This window comes from Mus caroli, chromosome 15, assembly GCF_900094665.2.
Source record: "Mus caroli chromosome 15, CAROLI_EIJ_v1.1, whole genome shotgun sequence".
NCBI lineage: Eukaryota > Metazoa > Chordata > Mammalia > Rodentia > Muridae > Mus > Mus caroli.
Genome location: NC_034584.1, coordinates 57,411,472 through 57,431,629, shown reverse-complemented (window position 1 = coordinate 57,431,629; position 20,158 = coordinate 57,411,472). Strand labels below are relative to the sequence as shown.

The window sequence follows — 20,158 nt, the reverse complement described above, 5'->3', positions numbered from 1 at the left end:
TCTGACAGTTCCTCATCCCATTCCTCTCCCTCCCCACCATCTCAAAGAGGATGCCCATCCCTCCAGGTCTCCCTTGGGCTTCAAGTCTCTCGAGGATTAGGTGCATCTTCTCTTACTGAGGCCCTAGTGGTCTGTTGTCACATCACCTATTGTGGCACAGGCATCCTGCTCTGCTCTCCATGCCTCTGCAAATGCTTCTCAAAAGGTGAATTTTTCTTCAACAGTTGGAACCTGGCTTTGATGGTTGCTGTGACAAGCCTGTGCTGCCACTTGCACACCTGGGCCTCCATCAGGCAGCTGCTTCCTCTGCCAGGACTTCTTAAGATTCTGTGGCATTCCCTCCAGTTCAGGTCCCCAGGTCAGCTGTATCAATTGGCCTTAGCTTTGGTGAAGAGTGTTCAGAGAGTACTGCTGCCTTCCTGTCTTAGTTAGGGTTTGTGTTGCTGCAACAAAACACCATGAACCAAAAAGCAAGTTGGGGAAGATAGGGTTTATTCAGCTTATATTTCCACATTGCTGTTCCTCACCAAAGGAAATCAGTTCAGGAGCTCAAACAGGGCAGGATCCTGGAGGCAGGAACTGATGCAGAGGGCATAGAGGGATGCTGCTTGTGGGCTTAATTCCTCTGGCTTGCTCAGCTTGCTTTCTTATAAAACCCAGGACCAGAAGCTCAGGGATGGCACCACCCATAATGGGCTGGGCCCTGCCCACCTGATCACTATGCCTTACAGCTGAATCTCATGGAAGCATTTCTTCAACTGAGGCTCCTTCCTCTCTGATAACTCTTGCTTGTGTCAACTAGAAACAAACCCAGCAGTACACTCTCCAAGGCAGCTAATACTTTATCACCTGTATACAGCTCTGAATGGTGGTCTTGTCACTTTGTTTCTCCTCTTCTTTTTCCTTATTCACAAGCATTCTGCTTGTTATGGTTTGAATCTGACATGTTGCCCTCAGACTCCTGCTATGAATACTCATGGTACTATTTTGGGAGTTTGGTTTAGATGGAAAGAGGTTCTACATCTTCTTCCAAAGGCAAACCGGAGAAGACTACTGTTTTCCAGGAAGTACTGAGTGAAGATTCTTGGGTTTTTCATCCTCTTTCTGTTGCTGACTTTGCTTCCTGGCTCATCATGATGGGTTCTGTTTTGTTCTGCCATGACCCTCTTGCTGTGCTACACTGAACTCCCCAAAACAGTGATCTGAGATACTTTGTTTTAAAAGATATGGGACATTGACTATAGCAATGAAAACAGCAGCAGCAGCAGCAACAACAACACAACAACAAACTAACACATTGTTTAAAAATATTAACAAATAAACAAGCCCTTAGTTACACCATGTTCCTGCTCACACATCTTTAATGGCTTGCCATTTATCTTAGGGTTTCCATCACTATGAAGAGATAGCATGAACAAGTCAACTCTTATAAAGGAAAGCATTTAAGTGAGCATGGCTTACAGATTCAAAGGTTCAGTCCATTATAATCATGGACAGAAGCATGGCAGCATCCAGGCAGGCATGGTGCTGGAGGAGCTGAGGGCTCTACAGCTTGTTCTAAAGGCAAACTGGAGAAGACTACTGTTTTCCAGGCAGCTACAAGGAGAGTCGCAAAGCCCACCCCCACAGTGACACACTTCCTCCCACAAAGACACTTCTACTTCATCAAAGACACACCTATTAATAATGCCACTCCCTGGGCCAAGCATATTCAAACCACCACACCACTGTTTTAGATGTCAGGCTCAGCAACAGTTGTTGACAGCACATAGTCTGAACTTTTCCTTTAGCACTTGCTAAATTCCTGTGGTGCTTCTGTGTATGAACATTCCCTGCTGCCTGACTTTAATATTCTTGAGGGCTTGGTATTTGTGTTCATTTTCAAGTGAATCCAATATTTCTCATAGTGCCAGTTAGACCTCCAGCCCCAGAGAATATTTGCTGCATAAAGTAAAGAATGAGTGATTTTTTTTTCAGAATAACATATTTGGTCTAAGCAAAGCAGGATTTTCTATCTATCTATCTATCTATCTATCTATCTATCTATCTATCTATCTATCTAGATATAGATATATATGAGAGAAAATTTATTAAATCAGAAAAATGTGAAAGCAAATCATAATATTTTTCTTGTCTCCAACTATACATTGGTCATATATTGTAAAATACTTTCCTCAAGTCTGTAACAAAAGCAATAAGGCTTTCTAAAGAAACAGGTCCTTAGATTTATATTCTCTTCCTATTCTGATCATTAGAGGTAAGTATTATGATGAATCTTCAGAGCATGCATTTTATCTTCCCTTATACTTTATGTGCAAATACATGAATCAATCCTACCTGGTAGAAATCAACAGTCATCTTATGGGACAAATCCAGTCCATGACTTATTTCTGTAGTGACTATAGTCCAGTAATACTTCTAAGACTATATGAAGTTGAAAGCAAACAAAATTAGTTTTGTTGGTAAGAAAATGTGGCTCACAAAGTCTATAACCTTTACCATTTGTCCCTTATAGAAAATGCATGCCAACCCCTGATATATAGTGTGGCTTTGATTTAAGTTACAAAGTAGTATAATATCTTATTTATGTAACTAATTTCCAGAATTAATTAATTAACTAATTTCTATAATTAATTTTCAGAAACACATTTTTTAAATCATACATGGATATGTTTTCCTGTCTGTTTGTTTCAATCCTTTTACTAGCTGTATAGTGTTTCATAAGATTCGCATAGCAGAAGGAATAAAGTCACTACCCAAGGAGATGAACAGTTACCTTATTTCTGTATCTTTTTCTGTAACAGAACTATATTTTTGTAACAGAGAGAACAGTAGCCCTTAAGGACCCTAGCACACTGACAAAGTGACACTGCTCTGAAGGGGTTGCTTGCAACGATGCTAAGGAGGCTGTCTACCATCCAGAGGAGAAATGACAGAGGAAGAAGGCTTTCTCCAAAGGGGTTTGTCGAAAGAAGGCTGGAAAATACCTGACTTGAAAGCAACGTCTGGAAACAGGTGTTCTGTTTGGGTGTAGGCAATGTGGTCCTCCACATGCTTTCTGCAGATGCTGTTGTTGATGCTGTGGTCAGGGACCACTTCCCTCTGGGTACACAACTCTAAGATCTCACTGACAAAAAGGTCATTCATACCAACTGTAAATGCAATAAAAAAGAATTTATTTAGTAGTCATAGTAAACTCATCCTGAGCCATAGACCTGGGACAAGGCAGAGGAAAAGAACTAGTAAAAAGATAATAAAGAACCTTGTTTCATATTATTATTAGAGTCCTTAGTGTTTGGAGTGCGATCCCATAGGCTTAGAGATTTTCCAAGTTCTCCATAATCCATGTGATCTAAAACATTATACATGATATAGACAAACTGACTGAACACACGTGACTTTAGGTCCTTTGAGTGTGTTTCCTTGGATGTTGTGAATATTCCTCTCACCTGCACAATGAAAAGATTTACTAAATACAGAATGTGTTCCTTATTTTGCACTGACTTTTGCCTCAGCTTGCAGTCCATATCCTTCTATCTTGAATATTGTTAAGAAGTATTAACTAGTTTCTATGTCTCTAGTCTCTACAGTATTGTCAAAGCAATATTCTTACATATGGAGTTGAACCTTTAAAAAGACCTTTGGTGGCCCTTAAAGTTCATTCACAGAAATGGAGAAGGTAGTTTGCCTCACCCCTTTATGGCCTTCTGGATTCAAGTCAACTCCTTCACAAATGCCTGTCCTAAACTGTGTTCTGTACATCTTTGCTTCTCACACTTCTACAGTTAGGAATTTGCACTCAGAGCAGGGGATATCCCATAAAAGTTCTTGAAGCTTATTTACCTAGTAGAATAGGTAGCACCTGTTGGTGCTATAAAGTCCATTTTGTGCCTACATTATGAAGGCATGAAGGTCAGTGTGTAATCATGTAAACACTTCCTAGATGCTTTGCTGTACATGGAACTTAGGACATAGATTTGCTAAGTGCAGCTGCTGTTTGGGTGGAAACATCTTGTTTAGAGACTAATCAATCAGAATTTCATAAAGGTACCTTTAATTAGGAGGGGCTTAGAGAAAAAGTACAGCTCTAAGCAGAATTGCAAGGGCAGCCATGATGCAGAGAAAAGTCAAATGGGGACTATATGACAATTTAGAGACAAGATGTACATAAAGCATGAGAAGCTGTAACATTTTTTTATAATAAGACATGGCTTCTCAGGAGTAAGCAGGAAGACAAACAAAATCCAATGTCTTGAACACCATTTCCACACATCTGCCAAACACTGAGAAAAATGGAATTTACCAGAGATCCTACTGGCATATCATTCTTTGAGTGCTAACAATTTGTGTGATAGGGAGAAGAGCTGATCTAGAAATCAAAAGATGTGAGTGCCAGAATCACATGTACCAGCAATTGTCCTGTGACCATGTGACTACCACTACACTGTTACCTACTTGTTAAAATAACAGACCCGAACTGAATCAGTGCTTTGTTCCTGTGTCCTACCTTCTTGGCAGACATCAGTAAATGACTCATGGACTCTTCCCATGAAGCAAATACAAACCGGATGGAGATGGCTCCTGAGGTCATCCCACCTGAGTGTCCTCACATCTTGGGCACCCTGCAAATCTCATGAAAAACAACAGAAGCTTTACCATGCCATGATTTCTCTGATTCTCTTTCCTTGTATGTTGATAAGCAGATGACCTGTCTCTAAATTGTCACTCACATGTCACACTAGAGTGACAGAGGAGGGGCTGCTGGGAAGCTTAGCACAGTTTTCTATCAGGCATGATTTCTGATGTTCACAGTGTAGACAGCTGATTCAGAAATGATATCATCATCTAGGAGATGTTAAAATACTGAGTAAGAAAACAACCCAGCTGAAAAGCTGCTCAGGTCAGTAAATCCCAGATCACCCAAAATTCAGACGTATTTTAACAATGATACTCAGGTTATAGTTTGATACTTTAACTAATATTAACAGATGATTTGAAAAGACCGCTTGCAGGTTTCATCATTAATAATACTAAGTAACCTGCATGCTCATTATAATTTCTCTTGGGATTCTGCCTTCAGCATCTAACCTGTCATAGGCTCTGGGAAGTGTTAACACATCATGAGACTGAAGCAAGTAGAGACAGCAGAGAACAGGCCAATGTTCTAATTTAGACTCATTCTTCCCAGAGAAGCAATATTTCTCAGGAGAGTATTAGACAATTTCCCAGCACTTTCCAAATAATTGACATTTGTAACACCCTGGCGAGGGAGGCAGAGTGAAGAACGTGTTCCTGTTAGAGAAAATTGGTTCTCCATTTCCTCAGGAAAATTGTTTGAGGTTTGCTATGTGTTGAGCTCTGTCTGAGACTGCATATATAAACAAGACCAGTCTCTACAGTGGCATCACCAGAGGGAAAAGGTATGAAGTTCACCTGGTACACACAGGTACATATCCCTGTGTTGAGAACTCTGGTTATGATCAGTTCGAATTCCTGCCACACCTGCTTACAACAATTCTTTGTGGTACCCAACTACAGATGAGCCAGTGGTGATAACATAATCAGCTAGAATTTCCAGGGGGTGTAGAACAGTGTGTAGTGAGACCGTGGTGTGTAATTCAGAGAAGGTCACCAAAGGAAACTAGGCAGAATAGAATCATAAAGGAGGGAAGAGCTCTATAAAGTTTGCCAAGCAGGGAAGAATGGTCTAAGGAGTCTATAATGATATGCAGAGTCTGTTTGTAGGATCATGTTGCAGCCTTACTGAAACTTATACCACATTCCTATAATAGGGTACATCTTATCTTCTTGTGAAGAGCACAGGTGTTAAGAGGGCAGTGTTATGCAGACAGGGATGAAGAGCTGGAGGTGATGCACGCTATTATTTCATGTCTTAGGTTTTTACTGCTGTGATCAGACACTGTGACCAAGGCAACTCTTATAAGGACAACATTCAATTGGGTCTGGTTTACAGGTTCAGAGGTTCAGTCCATTATCATCAAGGCAGGAACATGGCAGCATCCAGGTAGGCGTGGTGCTGGAGTAGCTGAGCATTCTACATCTTCATCTGAAGGCTGCTAGCTGAATACAACTTCCAGGCAGCTAGGATGAGGGTCTTAAAGCCCACACCCACTGTGACACACCTACTCCAACAAGACCACACCTACTCCAACAGGGCCACACCTTCTAATAATGCCACTCCCTGGGCAGAGCACACACAAACCATCACAGGGTATTTGAGATATCGATGGACCAATAAAATGGAGACTGAAGGGTATAAACACAACACAAAAGACAAGGACTCCAGCATCAGTCTCCTCACTAAGACTCTTGCTCCTTAGTGTGTATTGTGAGACATTTTCTACCCATTACACTTTTATCACTATGTTGAATTCTTTCTGGTCCCTATATCTGCTCAGATTCCTCCCATTTTTAATACACCTGAGTTATTATCTCACTTCCCAATTCCAACTCTCATGCTAGATATTGAGGATTTTGTTGAGCACTTGTCATACCTAATATAGCCTTCTGCCCTAGAATCATCTAAAGCTAGAGTTTATTCTTCTGGATTCCTTATTTTATAATGGGTCTTTGAAGCTGGGGGTTATGCCATATCCAAGTTAATAATAAACTTCATTAACAACAAAGTACTTGATTGTTTCAATTATATATATACACACATATGAATATCTACATGTATACAGATGTATGTAAGAATACACACATGTACATTCTTATGTACATTACAGGGAAAGAACCTACAAGTTGGTGATTGGGTCATTTTCAATTTTCATAATTTTTCAAGGTGCCTGTGAGTGATTCTCCATTTACTGATGGTGGAGCTAGAAAACCGGAAATCGCAATGATCTTAATTAAATTTTATAGTTTCCTGAGGATATTCGTGAGAGAATAATCTTCCTTGTGTTTGACTCTAAACTACTTGCATGTCTGACATGTACCACCGAGAGAGGCTTCTTTTAGAACAAGAGCAGATTTCAAAAACAAGCTGTAAACCTAGAGATTTTACATTGTTAGAAGAGACTCAGCATGAAAATTTCTTTTCTGTCAGTTCAGAGAGCTGTTATGTGGAAAGTCCCATCTCAGCTCAAAAATTGCATTTTTCATGTGTTATTGAAAATAGGGAGTCAAGGGCAAGAGGGGAAACTAAACCCTTGGTATCTTCTAGCTCTTCTCATAGACCCAGTCCTTCCCACATTTCTTTTCTGTCCCACAGAAATGGGATGAAATCTTTTCTGACAGTCTTCTTCACTAAAAAGATGGTACTGATGTGTGCTGGCTCCTGTGGCTTTTGGGAAATAGCATTCATGGCTCATACAAGTGTTTATTTTTTATTTTTTATTTTTAATGCTTATTTTTATTTTTTTAGGACACGTGGAACCTAAAGGTTTTTAAGGGAATCATCATCCAATAGGGTGTTCATGAAAATGAAATAATTCTGAATCTATGGCCTTAATTATTATGGGTTCTTAGAAGAGCTGTTTGATTTAGTCATGTGAGGTTGCCTATACATACACACATACACATATGCATCATATACATATATGCATATACAAATACATATTTAATTTTGTTCATTCATACATTACATCTGACTGCAGTTTCCCCTCCCTTCACTCCAAGTACATCTTCCCAACACCCTCTCCCCACCCCTTCCCTCAGATCTACTCCTCCTGTTTCCCTTCCGGAAAGAGCAGGCCTCTCAGGCATATCAACCAAACACTGCTTAAGAAGTTACAATAAGACTAGGCACATACCCTCACACCAAGGAGGGATGAGGCAACCCAGTGGGAGAAAAAAGGTCTTAGGAGCAGGCAAAAGAGTAAGAGACACCTCCATGCCCACTGTTAGGAGTCCCATGAGGACACCAAGCTATGCAACCATAATATATATGTAGAGGACCTAGATTGTCTGTGAGCTCCTGTGAACCTTGGTTAGTTGATTCTGTGGGCCAGGTTCTCATGGTGTCCTCATCCCCTCTGGAATGTGCCTGTTTGTAAAGACTGAAAAATGGTAAAATATTTGGAGCATTATATAGTTCCATTTTACAGATATTAAACAACTTAGACTCACGCACCAGAATCCTCTGGAGAATGTGCAGATCAGATCTCTGACATTTCTCTGTAACGTATGTGGATGTGGTAGTTAGGTTTTACCTTTAAAGTGTTAACTATCATTCACTTTCCTCATGGTGCTTGTAAAACCATGTGCTGTTATCTCTTCAAACTTGGTCAGACATGAATTAGTTTTCAAGGGTACCAAGGTAGTTATCATTTTCAGGAGATTGAGTTTATAACTGTATGGTTTGCTGTCATTAGAAATGTCGGATTTCATGCTGAATCAATGTGTTCATAAAGGATTGCATACTGCTAAATGGTGTCATTGGAGAACTGGTGGACATCATTGCAAACACCAACACCCAACATCCATTTATGCTTCATGTGGTAGCACCATGACTTACAATGGGGGAAAAATCTTCAGCCTTCAGGAATGTCTGGCATTTAGAGGTACTTTTAATTGTTACAACTTGGGGAAGGGTTGTATTTAGATATTATAACCTAGAGTGCTGATTTACACCGCATAGGGCAGCCTCCCACAACAAAGAACTTACTCAGACTGAATATGTCAACATTATTGAACTTGTAGGACTCTGAGTTAAATACATCTCATAGACTTTTTCTATGAAACATATAGGTAGCATTTATTATTAGTGACAGAAATTGGAAATGGCACTTTGCAAGATATTTCACACCTGAACACTTTGGAACAAGAGCTTGCCAGAGGTTGAATTTCTTTGGAAGTAAATTCTAAGATACGGAGTAGAAGATAGGCAATATTAGGCCATGCCCTTGGGATCCCTGGGTGGAGGGAGAAGTGGAACTATCTGGACTGGATTCTAGAGCAATGCTGTTAGAAAACACCAAAGCTAAGATGACCCACCAGAATAGTCTCTAGTTGGAGTGTGAGGACCTGAGTTCAACTTTACCCAAAGGAACCTTATTTTAAAGGGACTTGAAGCACAGTGAGGATGACTCATAGGCAAGGCACCTTCCTACAGCTTAAGGAGGCACTGCTGGTGCAGCAGAACCTTCTCCACAGGACTGAAGAGAGGCGGAGCTGCTCCCTGCTTTACAAAACCCAGGAAATCTCTTAAACTTTCTTCTCTTCTCTTCTCTTCTCTTCTCTTCTCTTCTCTTCTCTTCTCTTCTCTTCTCTTCTCTTCTCTTCTCTTCTCTTCTCTTCTCTTCTCNCTCTTCTCTTCTCTTCTCTTCTCTTCTCTTCTCTTCTCTTCTCTTCTCTTCTCTTCTCTTCTCTTCTCTTCTCTTCTCTTCTCTCCTTTCCTTTCTTTTCTTTTCTTTTCTTTTATTGATTTCTACAAAAATCCACTTAAAGCCTATCTGCTACTCATAGTGAGACTTTTTATGTATAAGGAGACTGAAGAAGACAGTAGTTAATTTGTTCAAGGCTACCTAGAACGTGGTGAGGTGGAGTTTTAGTGGACCTCAAATTTCTGGCTCCAGTCTCTACATCATTTTTCTCTCCTGCCACAGCCATGCTTCCTCTTCCCTTTCTCCTCCTCTGCCTTCTTTTTGAGGTATGATCTTATTATACAGCCCTGGCTGTCCTGAAAGTGACTATGTAGGCCTTCCAAGGGAGCTGGGATTCCAGGTGTGTGTCACCATGCCTAGCCTTTTTTTCTTTTTTTTCTTTTCTTTCTTTTCCTCTTCTTTTCTTTTAATGATTCTTAGAGTAAAATCTATTAATAATGTGGTCTCTTTCATTTGGATATTACTTTTGTTTCAAAATGCCCACATTTGACACAGATATTGCACAGAGCTTTGCCATATGGCTTGAAGCAGAGCAAACGTGCCCCACTTGAATTTTGGCTAATGGTGATATTTTCACTCTATTACCTAGTAAAGAAAATGAGACTTCCTAAATACTTTACCCCTCCTTTGGTAGGGTTTTTACAACTTTCTTCCTGCTCACCTCTGTTCTCATTATTACCATTTTTCTCTAGGTGGCATTTTGGAAACCCCATCACTACCTCCAAATTCACCTCCCCTGGGTTCTGGTATGCATGACTAGGAAGCATCTTCTAAAGGACTGGCTTGGTGTGCATATCTCTTCTTTGTAAATAGAACAAATATAGCTAATTTGACTGTATCAGAAAAGGAAGGATTTAGATATTCCTTTAAGCAACAATTTTTTCTACTTCTCAATGCAATGAGCCAGGGAGAGATACCTCTATCCTTGGAGTTGGGTATACTTTAAAACACCAGTGTTAGCTCATGTGCATTAATTTTATAAATTTACATAGTTTTTACCTTAGAAAACTCTTGAGTCTCCCTTTAATAATGTCATGCTCTCTGGGTGTTATGGTGAAATGTAAAGATGAAGCCACAAAGCTTGGCTTCCAAGGAGCTTCATAAACCACACAAGACCCTCTCCCGCCCCCCCCCCCCGCCCCCCGCTAATGGGAGACCTTGCAGTGTCTTTCCCAGAAATGGTATCCTTGGAATACAGCTCAGAGAAGATGAGGAGTGTGAGGCCATCAAGGAAATATAGGCAATTTCCTCCAAGAAACAGAGCCTAGAAATTGAAATCACAAGTCTTAAATTCAAGTATTGGTCTAACAATTTAATGTTGTATGTTAGACAACAGAACTTTTAACTTCTCCCTGTATTATTTTACTCACTAGCAATGTGTAACAGTGCATACTTCCTTCATCAACTTATGAAAGAATTAGATGAGAAACCCATAACAGATGTCCAGAATAATGACTGTTACATACGCATGCCACAGAGCTGGGTCCTAACCTCTCGTAAGGATTTAGAATTTGTCCACTTGGCAAAATAGAAATCTTCAAAACCGAAATCACTCCATAAATATTAGGTAGTCTTCATACATATATGATGTCAAGGAGAAAGTTCATTCATTCAAGTTTGTTTTAGATAAAACCAAACACATATGTAGGTCTTGATTGAGGTTCTGCTCAAGCTAATAAGAGAAAATACAGAAGGCCTGGGAACCTTTTTCTTGAATTTGCTCAGCTATAATATTGTGTCTCATAGATTTGCTCCCTTTAGAGTTACTTTTGACACTGCATCCTAAAGAGGAAGGAACTTCAAATTAATTCTTAATCCTGCTTGGCATAGGGTGTATAGTTATTTAAACATAGCACTCACTAGGGTCAATGCATATATTAATTGGGTGTTAAATTATAACAGTGATTATTTTGTTAGAGAACACAGCTCAGGCCATATAGAAAGTTCAGGTCACCAAGCATCCCCTCTCATCCCTTAGACCTTTCCTCTTTATCTAACGTCTCTGGATCTCTAGATTATATAGTGTGATTATCTTTAATAGTTAATAGCCACTAATATGTGAGTACATATAATGTTTGTCTCTCCCTGTGAAGGGGAAATAGAAAACATTTTGTGGATGGACTGGGGATAAGTGGGGATGGGAACAGGAGAGATCTGGTGAGACGGGGGAGGAATGGAAGGGTAAAGTATGGAGAGAGATTACCGAAGCAGTTGAGCATTTATGGGGTGATATGGAACCCTACTTCAGTGGAAACTTCCTGAAACCTATAAAGCTGACTCTAGCAAGGACTCTAAGTAATAGAGGAAATGGACAGGTCATCTTCTGGTAACCAGACTAGGTTCTCAGTGGTGTGACTGATACATCAAAGCAGTATGTCTCACAACCTGCCCTGCCTGCAAGATATACGGGGAAGTTGTGGCTCAGAGCTTGTGAAAGTGGCCAACCAATGACTGGTCTAACTTGAGATCCATGCCACCATGAGAGGGAATGCATGCCTGGATGGCCATTATCCAGAAGCTGTATGGCTCTGGGATATAGGGTAGAATCAAAAAGACTGGCAAAACCCACAAAACCAAAACCAAAACTCAACAACAGTACTATAACAACAACAACAACAACCGAAAAAGAAGCAAAAAAGTCATGAAATAATTCCTAAGGATAGTCTGTTATACTCATAGATAAGTTCCTAGCCCAGTCATCAGAGAAATTTCCTCCTGTAGATATGGGAACAAATGCAGAGGCTCACAGCAAACATTAGGCAGAGATCAAGGAACTCTGCAGAAGGTGGGGAGGAAGGATTGTAGGAGTCAGAAGGGCTGAGGACACCAGGAGAATATGACCCACAGAATCAATAAGCAGGGCTCGTAGGGACTGAAGCAACAGCCTGCATGGGTCTTCACCAGGCCTTCTGCATATATGCTGTAGTTCTTTAGCTTGAGGTTTTTCCTGAACTCCTTCCTAACAGTGGAAGTACGGTTATCTCTGACTCTTTTCCTGGTCAGGAGACCTACTGGGTTGCCTTGTCCAGCTTTGATATGAGGGTTTATGCCTCGTCTTGTTGTTATGCTGAGTTCACTTGATATTACTGGAGGTCTGTACTTTTTCAGAAGGGAAGAACTATGGATCTGGGAGAGAGAGAGTGAAATGAAGGATGACTGCAGTTGGGATATATTGTATCAGAGAAGAATAAGGAAAATTAAAGAAATGAATGAATGAGGTGCAGGTAACATATGAAGTCTAAAATTCCATTCCTAGAGAACATCCCAGTGTGTCAGGAATGAATGTATGCCCAAGCTCCACCTCCTCCTGGAATGAGGAATAGAAGGACCATGGCCATACTTTAAATCCTGACACACTGTGGTTTTTACTGAATCTTCATAGGAATACTGCAGGGTAGATGTTAGTATCTTAATTATGCCAATGGAGGAGCTAGAGAAAGTACTCAAGAGCTAAAAGGGTCTGCAACCCTATAGGTGGAACAACAATATGAACTAATCAGTACCCCCAGAACTCGTGTCTCTAGCTGTGTATGTACCAGAAGATGGCCTAGTCAGCCATCATTGGGAAGAGAGGCTCTTGGTCTAGCAAACTTTATATGCCCCAGTACAGGGCAACTCCAGGGCCAAGAAGTGGGAGTGGGTGGGTAGGAGAGCAGAACTTTTGTGATAGCATTTGAAATGTAAATGAAGAAAATATCTAATAAAACTTTTTTTTTTTAAATTATGCCATGTTAAGGTAGTGGGTTGATTTTCCTTAATTTCTGTGCTTAGTAGGAGACAAACTACGAAGCAATCTCTAAAGGTCTATTTTGTTGGGAAGCTGTAGATTTGAGGTCTCAACTCAGTAATTTTCTGAGTGTAATTCTTGGCTCCAGTGTACCAGGCATTCTGATCTCATGCATGCTCAGGGAAAGACCCTAGAGGCATGTGCTAGTAAAGTAGTGTTTCTCCATGCAACATTTCTGGGTCATCCTTTTGTGTTATAATATCCTGGTTTGGAACATGAAGTCAGTGTATTTTCTCTTATTTTTACTTGAAAAATCAAAACCAGTTTAGCCTGTGGGTTGTACAGAGAAAAGATGGAGGTAGTATGTAGATATATGTGCATGTGTCTGGAAATGCATGTGCCTCTGTGTGTGTTTGTGTGTGTGTGTTTGTATTAGTGTATATGCACATGTTGGAGTGATGTTGAAGTTATACATGTTTTACAAAGCATGGTGTTGGGGTTGAAGCTACAGCAGAGAGAAGCTATTATATTTATTATATTATATTCCCTGAGTGTCAGCGTTTTTGTCCTTATGTGGGAACTCCAAGGCCTTGCCTGTGCCTTATCTACCCCCACTTGACCACCTGTTCATAAAATCTCAATGACCACTCATTTAAGAGTTGTAACTGAGAACCTTTAAGTCTGAGAGGTTTTAGTGAGCTTACAGGGCTTCTTAAAGGTACAGTGAGTAAACATGACGTCAGCTCTTGATCCCTTCAGTCAAGATTGTAAGCCTCAGAAAATGAGACAGGAGGGACACATTTCAAAGGCTGGATCTCACTTGATAGGCACCAAGGGGAATTCCGGGGTGACATCGCTCAATTTAAGATGCAACTATTTACTATAAATTGTGAACCCTAAATCAGCAATTTACAAGTACCAGTTTTATTAACTTTATTTTTGGCAGAACAAAATATGAGGGACATGTGGGCTGAAAATCACAGCAGCCACACATTAGCTACCGTCTCTGTGAATGAGGCAAGGTGTTCATTTGTAGTTAAGATGCAAAGCAGTTCTTGGCCAGACTGAGTTTTCTTTTAGATGTCCTCCTATGACCAACTCACATTGTAGACAGTATTCAGTTGTATGTGTGTGGTTGTAGGATTAAGGTCAGTGGTTCCCACATGGAAGTGGTCTACAGAATGGTTTCCTTTTCAGAGACAGCAGAAGAACTCTTCTGTTTGGAATTTGCTCTTCTAGGGAAGGTTCAGGTGCTATTTTTTAATGTCTAAATACATTTTTTATTAGATATTTTCTTCATTTACATTTCAAATGCTATCCCGAAAGTCACCTATATCCTCCCACCGCCCAGGGCTTATCTGTAAGGTCTGTCCATGAACCAGAAGCACCCAGTTCATGTCCTCTATACTAGCCTGCTTTCTATAGGGATCCCCATTTCCGCCTTCAGTGAGCTGGGGTTACAGGGTACTACCCTACCCATCCCACTTTAGTGAGAGTTCTAGGAATCTGGTTCTTTTGCTTAAACAACAAACACTTTATCCACTGAGACATTTCCTATGCCTCTTCTCTGTCTTAATATGCTTGTTTTAGTCTCTAAAATGATAGAATTTCTAAAGTATCTTTTGCTATTGAAAGTTTAAACTACACTTCATTGTGATGTGAACTATGCTATATGAAAACTAGACACTGATGATATTTGTAGATGCATTTGTGAAAAAGAAAAAATGAGTTTAAATGCTAACCGAAAGGTCTATGCAGAACAATTCCTATTGATCACTGAGATAGCTGATGAGAGACTCCAGTTCTGCTTGCAATTTCCATCTCATTTACCACATTTTATCGGTTCGTCCCTTCTGAGGTCACTTAGTCATCATCACAGGCTAAATTTGAAAACTCAGAGTATCTCCCTTTCCTGTTTTCAATCTTTGTTGTTTTTTTTATAGGAAAACTTATAAAACGGAAATAATTTTTGTGCAATATTTTGCTTAATGAAGTTGTAAATCAAGATAATATAAAATATTGATTGGTCAATCCCTTTATGGTAGATTTTTTATATGTTGTAAATATTGCATGATTTTAAATATTTATTTTCCATATTACCTTTGTAACATTTTCTACGTAGTAACTGATGTTCACTCTACCTTCTAAAACTGACTTTTACAAGTGGAAAGAAGTAGAGTGCCTGTGCTGTGCACAGTTTCCCAACTCAACAACAAAGGTGAAAGTATAGAAATTGCTGCTGGAGGAGGAATGGGGTACAGCTTTTCTTCTGAGTTAATTTTGAGCAAGGGTAGGGGTTCATGATGCCAAGTGGGCTGTTTTTCACCTTTTAGAAATAAATAGCAGAGGATAATCCCCAGCCCCAGAAATAGTAGGGTGAAAGAAAAAATAGAATCCATAACCAGGATCCTGAGTCTCAGAGCCAGAGTCAAGTTCAGCAGAGGCTGCACAAATCCCGGGCCTTGGCTTCTTGCAATGGCTGCCTAGCAGCCTCTCTACCCCTCTTTCCAAGTCCTATCGTGATGAAGAGAACCAACCTAGGTAGATGAATTCTGTTTCCATCACGCACAAACTTTGCCTTTTTGCACAACATACTATTTTGAGCTTTTTACATATATTAAAATAAAAGCAACATCTAATTCTTTAACTGTGTAAAACGGATTGCTGAAGCAATTTGCTTATTAAATATCTTAAGTAAGAAATGTCAGACTTCTTTCTATCATTCAGACAGTATTTAATAACTGATTTATTCAATCAGTGCAAGCTAATTACTATTCACAAAACTTAAATTGTGGTTCTGTGATGCATGAAGGAAGCGGTTATTATTATTTAGAATTAAATCCAGCAAGAAAAGACAGCCTATAATTGAAAGCTAATGCATTTAAAGGAAACAAAATCTGGCCATATGGATGAGATCACTTTCTATAGGTCCAAAGAATAAGCAGTTTTGAATCTAGTGTGTGTGAAGGGAAAAGTGGGAATGTAAATTTAAAACATTATGCCCAGTTTCCAGTTTAGAGCGTGTTGTCAGTCAAGTAAAACACTCTAATTATTTAGCCTTAAAAAGACACATTTTGTTGCACGGTTTTCTGTTTAGAATATGCTTGTAATAAATTTATACTTTTATAATTGTTTTATTTGATTCTTTAAAGAACAGGACCTATATCTTAGCTCCTATTGTATGATTCTTTTGAAATGATAAAAGTTCTGCTAAGTAAAATATGTCTAAAACACTCATTACAAATAGAATTGATGTTATTTGCTTATATAATATAAGTCTTAGCACAGCTCTGATCCTAACAAGATATTTGTTTCTTTTAGCAAATTCTCTGTCAGTGTCCTCTTAGGTCCTCCATAAATTTTCTTTTATATGTTAAATGCCAAGTTTGAAATTAAAGTGCTGGGCCTAGTGAGCTTGTTGGTGGCATCTCTCATGTAACATGTGAGAGAATAGTTCAAGGGACTGATCATTAACAGAAATGACAGTGGTAGTGAAATCCATGCCAGATGAGATATACAGAATTTTTGTGTGTTTTTTTGTGTGTGTATATGTGTCACAGTTTAGCTTCTATATGTGGTTGTACATGTATGTGTGTATGTGTGCTTGTGTGTACATGTGTGTTCATGTGTGTGCACATGTGTGCATGTGAGAGTGTGTATATGTACATGTGTTTGTGCATGTGTGTATGCAACATGAATGTATATGTAAGTATGTATGTATGTATGTATGCTTTTTTTTCTCACAACTGTCTATCAGAGACAGATGAGGTTGCCTGTTAGCAGACTTCTCCAGCCACTAAGCAGTACTGCCATGTCTCTTCAGTCTGAGAAAGCTCCGTGTCTCTATTCTTGAGCACTTTTGAAGTACTAGGGTGCTTGACTCTAAGACACCTGTAACAGCTACACAAAACCAACAGGTATGGGGACTTTAGTAGTAGATAATACAGAACGTGAATTTGTGCAATTGTCAGGCACAGAGATTAAGGTCACTTTTACTTTGCTTTGCAAGTTCTGAGCAGAAAAGACCTCGTCTTGTTGACTGGACCATATCATCCAGAAACACTAACCAGAAAGACAAAAAGAACCATCTACAAAATTGTAATGATATTTACTCCATTTTCAAATGTTTCTTTGTCTTTTTAAATTAATTTTTATTCACTTTATATCCCAATCACCCCCTCCTCCCAGCCTCCTAACCTCTCCTTATACATCTCTCCCGCCATTACTTCTCCTTCTCCCCAGAGAAGAGAAGCCCTCCTTGGGTACTGCTCCACCCTTTGACATCCACTTACAGTAGGACTAAGCATACCCTGTCCCGCTGAAGCCCAAGTAGGAGAGGAAGGGGATCGAGTGGCAGGTAGCAGAGTCAGAGTTATCCCCTGCTCCAGTTGTTAGGAACCCAGGTGATGACTAAGCTGCACATCTGCTACAAATGTGTAAGGGGCCTAGATCCAGTCCCTGTGTATTTTTTGGTTGGTGGTTCAGTCTCTGAGCCCCCATAGGCCCATTAGTTAACTCTGGGGGTCTTTTGTGGTATTTTTGACCCCTCCAGTTCTCTCAGTTCTGTCTTCCATTCTTCCACAGGACTCCCTGAGGACTATCTGATGTCTGGCTGTAGGTATCTTTCATCTCTTTCCACCTGCTTCTGGAAAAACCTCTCAGGAGACAGTTATGATATGCTTCTGTCTGAAAACATATCATTAATAGTGTCAGAGATTGGTTCTCTTACATGGAACGTGTCTCAAGTTGGGCCAATCATTGGTGAGTTGTTCCCTCAATCTCTGCTCCATTTTTATACTTGCACATCTTGTAGGCAGGACAAATTTTAGGTTGAAAGTTTTATGTGTGGGTTGATGCCCCCTGTCCTCTTCTTGAAGTCCTACCTACAGGAGGTGACCATTTCAGCCTCCATTTCCCCTCCTGGTAGGAGTCTCAGCTAAGGTCATACCTGCTTCCCTTTCTGAGTGAGATTCACATATCCTCTCTGAGCCCTTCTTATTACCTAGTTTCTTTGGGTTTGTGGATTATAGCATGGATATTCTATACATTATAGTTACTCCTCGGTTGTACATGAATATTTATATCTTTCTGGGTTTAGGTTACCTCACTCAGGATGATATTTTCAATTGAAGACTTATCATTTTGTAACTCAGTCAATTTGATTTAAATTTAAATTAATTTATGTTAGAAACCTAAATGAACTCTACGAACTGTGCGTGAAGTTGGAAGGAGAAAATGAGAGGAAGATAGAGAAGAAAGAATGACAAGTATATTACACATACATACACATATCATATATCATATATATATATATATATGTATATATATATATATGATAAAATGCTTAATAATAATAAAAACAAACAAAATCTTGGACCTCAGATAGTGGTACTATTGGAAGATAGCTTTATCAGATAGAGGAAACGTTATTGGGTACTTCATGGTGGGCACTTAGAGAGGATGCTAGGATACTGTTTCCACCCAATTTCTCTCTTTTTCTCTCTTACCTCTTGAATGTGTGATCATCCACTGGAGCATGGACAGTTAACCAGGGGCCACATTCATAATGAAAACTGACTCCCGTTCTCCAAAAGCTGTTATTTGCCAATAATCTTTCAGGCAGTGATTTTGTCTGGTTCCACCTTGAGCATGTTTTATGCATGTGGTTATAACTGCTGTGAGTTTGTAGGTGCAGCTACCCACTTGGTCCAGAAAACACTTGTAGCCATCTACTGTCTTTGAATCCTACACTCTTTCTATGTTCTTTCTCAATGATCCCAAGCCTTGGAAGAAGAAGATATGCTATATATGTCCCATTTACAGATAAACAATCTGTAGTTTCTTATTCTCTTCATCTTGACCAGCTGTATGTTGCTATGTTAATTGCCATTCTCTGATGAGGGATTCCCTAATCTATAGATATAACAATAAGTCATTAGAGGTCGGTTACATATTATGTCCATTCAACAGAATCATAGTAGTAGGTTCTCAGCTAAGGCTCACGACCATTTAGCCACAGTTCTTGGTCCCAGTGATGTTGTCAGATATGGATTTCACTTGTGGGAGTGGGTCTTGGATCCAATCAGAAAGTGGTTGGTTACTCCTATGATATTCATGCCACTATTGCAGAAGTGGCCATGTCTGGCTATAGGACATTATTTTAACTCACAGGGATAACTTAAATCTGGATAAGATTGATGAGACCTTTTCTGCTCTCAGAGTATACAAAACATTTTCTTTTCAGAACTATGAAAGCTAGCCATCAGGGAAGAACTATCCATATTAATAGAAGCTTCATTTTTTTCATGTTCTATAACTCAAGTATGTGATATCTTCAACAACAGGGTCTTGGCAAGTTGTGGAAGGTTATCAAGAGCAGTGTTAATAGATTTGATGTTTGGCAACCTATGAGAACTTACTGGCCTAAAACTCTAAAAGTAGTAATCTGTTCTTGGCACTGGGGATTTTATGGGCTAGCCTGAACTGTCTGGTCGGGACACCATTACCCCATTACAGAAGAATGCCATTTGAATATGTATATATTAAGCTTCTATAGTAATGAGTTTCTATATGACTTTTTCAAAATGTCTTTAGGGTTAGTTATTCCATTCTCTTCCTTACTGTACTCTGTGCTTTCATCCCTGGCCCCATTTAACTCTTACTGTTTCATTATTCCCATTTCATTATCACCCCTTACTAATCTCTTGAATTCTGTACGTGTTAATAATGAAACACAGACATACCTGAAAATTTAATACTAGCACCCACATATAAGAGAAACAAACAAAATTATATTTTAGACAAATGTATTACATTATTAATTCTGTGTTATATATATCTATTACCATATTTCACAAAAATTAGTAAGATGAACTCTATGTCCTGCTCCAGTGAAAGTGACTGCAGGGACTTACAAGAAGAAATTTATTTTGCACTTGCAGTCATATGTACACACATATGTATGTAATTGAAATAAAACATTTCTAAAGCCAATCAGAGTATTTTTCTTCCTTCCTTCCTTCCTTCCTTCCTTCCTTCCTTCCTTCCTTCCTTTCTTTCTTTCTTTCTTTCTTTCTTTCTTTCT

At 39.4% G+C, this 20,158-nt stretch overlaps 1 long non-coding RNA gene across 1 annotated transcript in view; it reads left to right on the top strand.

Annotated features, from left to right (window-relative positions):
* The window catches only part of LOC110310019, a 55,806-nt gene that overhangs the window by 10,977 nt on the left and 24,671 nt on the right, over window positions 1-20,158 (top strand). The window contains exon 2 of the long non-coding RNA XR_002379792.1: window positions 17,659-17,835. This is a non-coding gene — a long non-coding RNA (uncharacterized LOC110310019). The remainder of the gene's footprint in view (window positions 1-17,658; window positions 17,836-20,158) is intronic.